Raw genomic sequence first — 8,712 nt, 5'->3', positions numbered from 1 at the left:
GGGATCAGTCTCTGTGTACTGAGCATTTAACAGATGTGATAGTGTCTGGCATGGAAGCGTACATTCTCCACTTGCTCCGCTTCTCTCCTAAACGTTCCACAACAACAGGCTAAGATTTAACACAGCCTGTTCTTGTGATATACATGATAGAGAGGTGTCCCATAAAAAAGGTATTTAAGCCTTTCATTACCAGAATCTCATGCACTTTATATTTCTGCCGGGAATCATGCCAAGTCTTTTCACCAACAAGCCAAAAACTCCTTCATTAATAGAAAGCGTTAAAATCTTCAAAGATCTAACTCCCCTCGTGACTTCTAGCACCTAGCCAAAAAACTTCTCCAATAACTTTCCTTCTTCTTCTTTCCCTCCTTTATTGCAACTTGGTGGCATCACTGCCATCTCATCTATTTCTACAGCTGAACTCTTCACTCATTCCTTTGCTAAAAACACTACCTTGGATGATTCAGGGCTTGTTCCTCCCTCTCCTCAACCCTCTGACTACTTCATGCTACCCATTAAAATCCTTCGCAGTGATGTTTTCCATGCCCTCGCTGGCCTTAACCGTCGGAAAGCTTATGGAACTGATAGGATCCCTCCTGTTAAGAACATAAGGACGTAAGAAATAAGGGAAGCTGCAAGAATTGACCAGGCTTACACGTGGCAGTCCCTGTATGAAATATACCTACCTATTTCCACCTATCATCCCCATCCATAAACCCGTCTAATCTTCTCTTAAAGCTCCCTAATGTCTTAGCACTAACAATGCGATTACTGAGTCCGTTCCACTCATTTACCACTCTATTTGAGAATCAGTTTATTCCTATCTGTTTCTTAAACCTAATTTTTTTCAAGCTTGAACCCCGTTATTTCTTGTTCTATCCTGGTTGCTGATCCTAAGAATTTTGTTTACGTTCCTCTTGTTATAACTCTTGTACCACTTAAAGATTTCTATCAGGTCCCCTCTTAACCTACGTCTCTCTAAAGAATGTAAATTTAACAGCTTCAATCTCGCCTCGTAAGGAATACTCCCTATCCCCTGTATCCTTTTAATCATTCTCCTTTGTACTGATTCTAATAGACTGATTCTACTGATTCTAATAGATAATTGTTCTCCGAAACTGTGCCTCCGTGCTTGCACCTTGCCTAGTCAAACTTTTTAACTCTGTTTATCAACATCTTCCTTTCCTTCTTCCTGGAAGTTCAACCTTTTCCTAAAAAGAGGGACCGTTCTAATCCCGCAAACTACCGTCCTGTTCCTTTAATTTCATAGCTCTTTAAAATCTTTTAATCTCCTTTTAACAGGAAGACACTAAAACACCTATCACTTCAGAACTTTCTATCTGATCACAAGTATGGGTTCCGTCAAGGCCGCTCTTTCTTCTGACTTTCCTTACTGAGTCTTGGTCATCCTCTTTAGAGATTTTGGTGATCATTTGGGATCATTTGGCTGTCATCCTCGATCAGTGATACAAGCATTGTGGGGTGGAGAGTGTATCATCACTGTGATGATAGTTAACGGAAGAGGTGATTACCTGTTTTGTTTTTAACGGCACATCTTTATTGTATAGCTATTTGGAGTCTATTGTATTTAATATCTGTTCAATTATTTATAAAACTGTTTTTATACATGTTTCTGGTGGTATACTATTTAATCCGTATGTATAATGATGGTTGGTGTGTGGTTTATCACGCGTGTCGCTGCGCATTTGTCTTGTTGGTTGGGTTGAGAGGTGGCCACGAGGGGCTGGACTGGCAGGCAAGACGGTTGTTCGAATGGTTTGACCACTAGGCAGGCGTGACGAGGGAAAGTGTAGGTAATGTATCTGTTGCAGTAAGGGTTATATGATATGTTCTTTAGTGTCATATTATTACTTTTATACATGTACATGCTAGCATAGGAAACGGTATTGTGTTGCCAGGACCTACAGATGATTTGTAGAGGGTAGTGCACATGGCCATTGTGTGTTATTTAGTGTCAGACTATTTCTTTTATCCATGTAGGCATAAGTTAATATAGTGAACTGTATCATGTTGGCAGAACCTACAGGTGACTGATGGAGGGTAGTGAACATGGCCTTTATCGTTTCTCACTTAACTCTCGGACGTTACAACGTGAGTGATATATTTGGATTTAATGAATGCACATTAAAGTAGTGTGAAATTATGTGACAATATATTACAAGCTTCAAGTTTGATGTTGAGGATCCTTTCTTTATATCTTAGTTTATGCTTTGACATGGAATGCATATTGAATGTGATAATCTTCACAGGTTGAAATAAATAACGACACCACGAGTTTAGTGTGAACCATTTCAACGTTGTTCCATGAAGGGTAAGACGAGAAGATTTAGGCGCTGAAAAGGAAATGGGCAGTGGCCAAGGGCAAGTTCACCAGGAAGGCCAAGCTCTTCATCACAGCACACGGTGATCAGGCACAGTACTACAGGGTATTTAGAAGAACATAGAAACATGAGAAATAAGGGAAGCTGCATGAAGCGACCAGGTTTATACGTGGCAGTCCCTGTATGAAATATACCTACCTATTTCCGTCTATTATCCCCATCCATAAACTCATCTAATCTTTTCGTAAAGCTCCCTAATGTTCTAGCACTAACAACATGATTACTGAGTCCGTTCCACTCATCCGCCACTCTATTTGAGAACCAATTTCTTCCTATCTCCTTCGTAAACCTAAATTTTTCGAGCTTGAACCCGTTATTTCTTGTTCTATCCTGGTTGCTGATCCTAAGAATTTTGCTTACATCTCCCTTGTTATAACCCTTATACCACTTAAAGACTTCCATCAGGTCCCCTCTTAACCTACGTCTCTGTAAAGAATGTAGATTTAACAGCTTCAGTCTCGCCTCGTAAGGAATACTCATCATCCCCTGCATCCTTTTAGTCATCCTCCTCTGTACTGATTCTAATAGACCTATATCTTTCCTGTAATGTGGGGATCGGAACTCCACTGTGTAGTCTAGATGAGGTCTGACCAGCGCCAAGTATAACTTTAATATTACTTCCGGCCTTCTACTTTTAACACCCCTAAAAATTAATCCTAGTACCCTATTTGCCTTGTTTCTGGCCTCTGTGCATTGTTTTCCTAGACGGAGTTCAGAACTAACTTATAACTCTTAAATCTTTCTCGTACACTATACTTACCAGCAGAGATTGAGTTGTCATTTAAGAATGTTGTAGATATCAGTGATGAACTAATTGAGTTACTTAGTCAGTGTGGAGAAAAGGATTTAACAGAGGAGGCTGATCAGTATGTTTCAGAGTTGGAAGCAAAGAAATGTAATTCAAAATAAATTTGGAAAATGTAAACTCTGCTCCACAGAATCCCATTCAGCAAGCCTCATTACGAACATTACTTAAGAAACTTAGTGAAAAAACTTGATCCTCCCATTTTTCTGTTGATTTAAGGGATTTCCCCAACTTTAAATATGATTATGAGAGACTAGTTGTGCCCACATATGGGCAGGATCCATACGCTTTAAGACAATGATTGGTAGGTGAGGCACTGCAGTCAGTAAGGAGATTAGGGAATATTTGCAATGAGATGTTCAGCAGGCTAGAACAAAAGTATGGTAACTAGAGAAAGATAGTTAACTTGACTATCAGTGACGTGCGTGCATTGAAACCATTGGCAGAGGGTGATGATAAAAAAAATTAAGTAAAACTTTAAAAGTAGTTAAGAGATGTTACCTATACTTGAAGAAAATTAAATTAGAAGCCGAGATGGATTCCACTAATGTCTTACAACATGTAGAAAGACTTTTGTCACTTACAGAAAAAAGAGGATGGGTGGCAGTAATGGATGAAGAAGCTGTCAAAAATAAGAATACATGCAAATTGAGTTTTTAAAAAAGTTATTGTATTACTTATTGACCCAGAAAAGAATAATTGCATACATGGGACCTGCAGTTAGAAATGTCAGTAGTACTAGATCAAACAGAAACAGTATATCAAATGCAGGATCTCAGGAAACTGCTATACAGGCTCTAATCAAAGACATGCATAATAAGCAGACAAATATGAAGAGACAGCTACTTAATATTACAAAGCTGATTTAGCTGGCAATACCAAACGACCCACAAATGACACCTCAAGTCAAGCATCGTACAGGCGTTGGTTTCACGAGACCAACACTCATGACACACAGGACTGTAATAATTTTAAGTCATTAAATAATGAAGATAAATTAGATATACTATAAAAAGAAGGGACTGTGTTACTGTTGCATAAGTGGTCAACATTTGGCAAGAGAGTGTACAAGAAGAGAGGGTTGTAGTGTAATGGTAGACAACAAAGACTGTAGCCTGGGGCACCACCCCTTATTACACTGGGCACGGGTAAATGGCGTCATGTATCACACTAACAAGGTGATAAATGACTATAAGAAGTCTAGAGTAATGCTAATGGATAGTTCTGTGTATAACAATGGCATCCGTATAACTAACAACCTTGTGGGACAGTGGACCAGACATTACGGTCATTACCCACACAATGGCAAGAAAGTTAGGATTAACAGGAAGAGACATTCAGATGGCTATAATCAAAGCAGGGAATGTGGTGACCTGTGTCAGCAAGGAGTACACCATTGCTCTATCGGACCGTCTTGGCAAAATATGGCAAGTCAAAGCTTATGGGTTGGAGGAAATAACATCTGATGGATGAAAGGTTGATTCACAGAAACTAAGTAAATTTTTTCAGGTTCAGCTCCATTTGTTGGTCAGACCTGTAGGCAAGGTAGATATGTTCATCAGATCGGATTGTTGTCAGTTACTCCCAAAAGTAGTGAAAACAATCGACAAACTTCAGTTATTGGTAAACCAATGTGAGTATCGTGTAAGAGGTTGCATAGAGTATTGGGGAACGTCAAAGTTGTAATAATGTTTGCATCACTTTGAATCATGTCACTGTTGGTGTTAAAGATTATAATATTGATGTTTCTGAGATACTCAGTTTGAAATTTTCCTTTGATAGTGTGCTTGATAACAATTTGCATCCTGGTCATGAAACATGCACTTGCAAAGAGGGTATTGTAGATGATCACTCCATAAAGGAGAAAAGAGAATTAGAATTAACAGAACAAAGACTAGTTTAAGGTCAAGATGACAACTTTTCGGTGTGTGAAGCATTCCTGGATTTAAAAAAAATCCCATAAATTTGCCTAATAACTTTTCTCTTGCTGTCCATAGATTGAAAACATCAGAAAAAAAGGTTAATCAAGCTTGGCCCTGAGCACTGTAGATTATATAAAGAGCAGATCAATGACATGATTGACAACGGTATAGCAAGGAAACTCTCAGGGGAAGAAGTGTCATCGTACCAGGGTCCGGTCCACTATTTACACCATCATGAAGTTATTAAGCCAGGTTCGTCATCTACGCCAGTTAGAACTGTATTTGATTCATCAGCAACCTATCAAGGGCATCAACTTAATTCTTATTGGGCCAAAGGACCAGACATATTAAACTCATTATTGGGTGTGTTATTGAGAATGAGGCAAGAGAAGATAGTTGTAATTGGAGATATTTCAAGAAAGTACCATACCATCAGGTTAAATGAAAGGGATCAGCATACTCACAGATCCATTTGGAGGAATCTGGATTTATCTAAATCACCAGAACATTATGCCTTGACTAGAGTCACATTTGGGGACTGACCTATTGGAATCATAGCAACCTTGGCACTCAAACCGCAGAAAAATATGTGGATCAGTACTCAGAGGCTGCTCACATGATTATGAAGAACACGTATGTGGATGAGATGATAGAATAGAGTGCATATTATCTACAGGAGGGATTGTGGTAAAAAACTAGGTTGTCTCGGGAAGTGATGTTGACAACTGTGGAATTAAGTTGCTAGAGAGTGAGACAGATCTAGGAATGTCGTGCTAGGAATGTCATGGGACATTAGGGATGATCAATTCTTTTGCAAAGTCAAGATAAACCTTTCTCCAAATTTTAAGATGTTACACACAGAGCCCAATGTATGACTCGGTGAAATAGAATATAAATTTTCATCAGTTCTCACAAGGCGCCTTGTACTCAGGCAAATTGCATCAATATTTGATCCTTTGGGACTGATACAACCTTTTACTTTATCAACTAAATTGCTCATGAGAGAAATGATCATAAAGAATGAAGAAGGAGAATGCGAGGACTACAGGATGAAAAAGAACAATTTTCTTATTTATTTATTTATTTATTTTTTATTATTATTATTTCTTTTTTTTTTTTTTTCAAGGAATTGTATAGTTTGGAAGACTTCAGGATTAGGCGGGCAATCAAACACTGTGATGCAGCAGGGGATCCAACCTTGATTATCTTCTCTGATGTTCTAAGCATGTTTATGGAGCTGTTGCATATTTTCTTTTTTTTTTTTTTGACACTATCTGGAAATTATGAAACTGCTTTCATAGCAGCTAAGAGTAAGATTACCCCAGCTAAACAGGTCACTATACCTAGGATTGAACTGTGCACTGCCGTGTTATCATCTCGCCTACGGGAGATAATACAGCATGAATTGTACTGGCAGTTCGAGTCTGTTTATCACCTGGTGGACTCTGCTAAAGTAAGGGATCAAATTCAGAAGGATTCCTATAAATTTAAATCATACGTGGGAACAAGAATCGCTGACATACTGAGCAAATCAAATCCCAGCGAATGGTGGTGGATTAGATCTGAAATTAATCCCACTGACATGTTAACACACCCAGTGACTATTCAACAAATGGGTGGTGACTCAGTATGGCAGAATGGCCCAGAATTTTTTAAATTACCTATCGAAAAGTGGCCTGTAAAGCAAACCACTGAAACAGAATTGCCAGACATGACTGGAAAACATTAGCATGCGAGATTGAATCGATACTTCTGCACAATGACAAAACACCTAACATGAATTTTTCAACTTGAATAGGTTCAGCAGCTATACAAAATTGTTCAGGGTCACCAGTAGGATAATGGCAGCAATAAAGGCAAAATCGTTCCTGGCAATTACTAAAAGTATCACTAGTCAAGACATACAAGAAACCGAAAGGCTTTGGGTTAAGGAGGTACAGAGATAATACTCAAGGGACTGGCCGAAGAGGTTTGAAAGACTAGTGCCTGTAATAGACAAGGATGGTATAATCACGGTAGGGAACAGAATGAGATCATGGCTTAGGAAGAACTGGAATAATGATACATATATGTTCTTGTTCCCCAGGCACAGGTTTACACACTTGTACGTATCTCATTTACATCAAATTGGTCATGCAGAACTAGATATAACTTTTGCTAAATTACAGAGGAAATTTGAGGAAATAATTTGAGGAAAGGCTTAAACCATCGCCACCATTTTACCACACGGGTTGTGATATATTTGGCCCTTTCAGAATTCGTGATGCAGTTAAGTGTACAACCTTTGGCAAGGCTTACGGAATAATATTCATTTGTTTGTCCACCAGAAGTGTTTACTTAGACTTACTGGAGGGTTATGACACACAGAGCTTTCTGATGGTTTTCAGACGATTTGTGCCTATAAGGGGCTACCCCTGCAATATGTACTCAGATAGAGGTCCTCAGTTTGTGTCAGCTGAGAAGGAGATCAAACAAATGTTTGAAGAATTGGATTTAAGCAATATCCACAATTTTGATAGAAACAAAGGTGTGGAGTGGGTATTCACGAAATCATCAGACGCCCCTTGTTAGAACGACATAAGTGTATTATTAGTTACACATACTAATAATTATGTATGTATTTTGTGCTATAAGGAATGTAAACATAACTGATAGCACACATGTCGCTGCTCATGGATGACGTGTAAACCAGGTGTTGTGATGGGGGTAGTGGTGTTCTCGGGTCAGTTGTTGGTTGGTGGGCCTCTTGGACGTTTCTTGACGTCCTGGTAGTGTCATGAGTTTGGGGGCTGCACAGGTGTATTCATCAAGGTATGTATAATGCTATTATCAATGCAAATTTGTTTATTAAGTTCATATCAGTCTGAGAATTGTATACAGCTGGCTTATTCCCAGTCATCATTATGGTGCACGGTGTTGTCTTCTTGTACAAGTTTGTATATGAGGGTATTGTATTTCAGTGTTGTTTAATGGTGCTGACATGAAGCAAATATGAACTGGTTGCAAGGGAGCTGTGCAGTATTTGTTCTTGGGATTCTGCTGGGTACCAGTGACGAGGCATTGTTGTGAGTGGTCATTGTTATTGTGTTGATATCAGGGATTATCATGTGATATGTTTATGTGTACTACATGACGGAGGTCTATTTGGTATTGTGATGGCCGTAATCTTTAAAATGAAATGTGACACATGTGTTGATTATGAAAGTACTAGTCTGGTTATTGTAACTTTGTTGATTTTTGTTATACACGTATGTTTACTACAATATTATCTGCATGTCGAAATAAAGGTTATTACGACAAGCTGAATATTCCTGGCACCAGAGCAACAATAAGTGAGGCTTTGATCAAGAGTGTAAAGAGAGCTTTGAGTGCGTCGATAGTGGAAAACAAGCTATCATTTGCTGGAGTAAAAGACTGTGCTGTTTGAGGTAGCCAATCTACTTAGTGAGCGTTCAAATAAGACTTAAACCAGGATCAGATGTGAACGCTGGAAGTTATCTTTGTCAAAATGAACTTCTATTGGGTCAAGCATCTAACCATGCGTCAGTAGGTGTGTGGTTAGAAAGGGATACTAACAAAAGAA

At 38.8% G+C, this 8,712-nt stretch overlaps 1 long non-coding RNA gene across 1 annotated transcript; it reads left to right on the top strand.

The window, feature by feature from the left end:
- Positions 1 to 961: 961 nt before the first annotated feature.
- LOC135100640 (uncharacterized) lies at positions 962 to 8,390 on the top strand. The gene is made up of 3 exons (XR_010268855.1): positions 962 to 1,814; positions 2,039 to 2,112; positions 2,271 to 8,390. It is a non-coding gene; the product is annotated as an uncharacterized LOC135100640 (long non-coding RNA).
- The last annotated feature ends 322 nt before the right edge of the window (positions 8,391 to 8,712 follow it).

This window comes from Scylla paramamosain, chromosome 5 (genome assembly GCF_035594125.1).
Source record: "Scylla paramamosain isolate STU-SP2022 chromosome 5, ASM3559412v1, whole genome shotgun sequence".
Lineage (NCBI taxonomy): Eukaryota > Metazoa > Arthropoda > Malacostraca > Decapoda > Portunidae > Scylla > Scylla paramamosain.
Note: the sequence above shows the minus strand (reverse complement) of the source record. Positions and strands in the feature narration are given on the sequence as shown.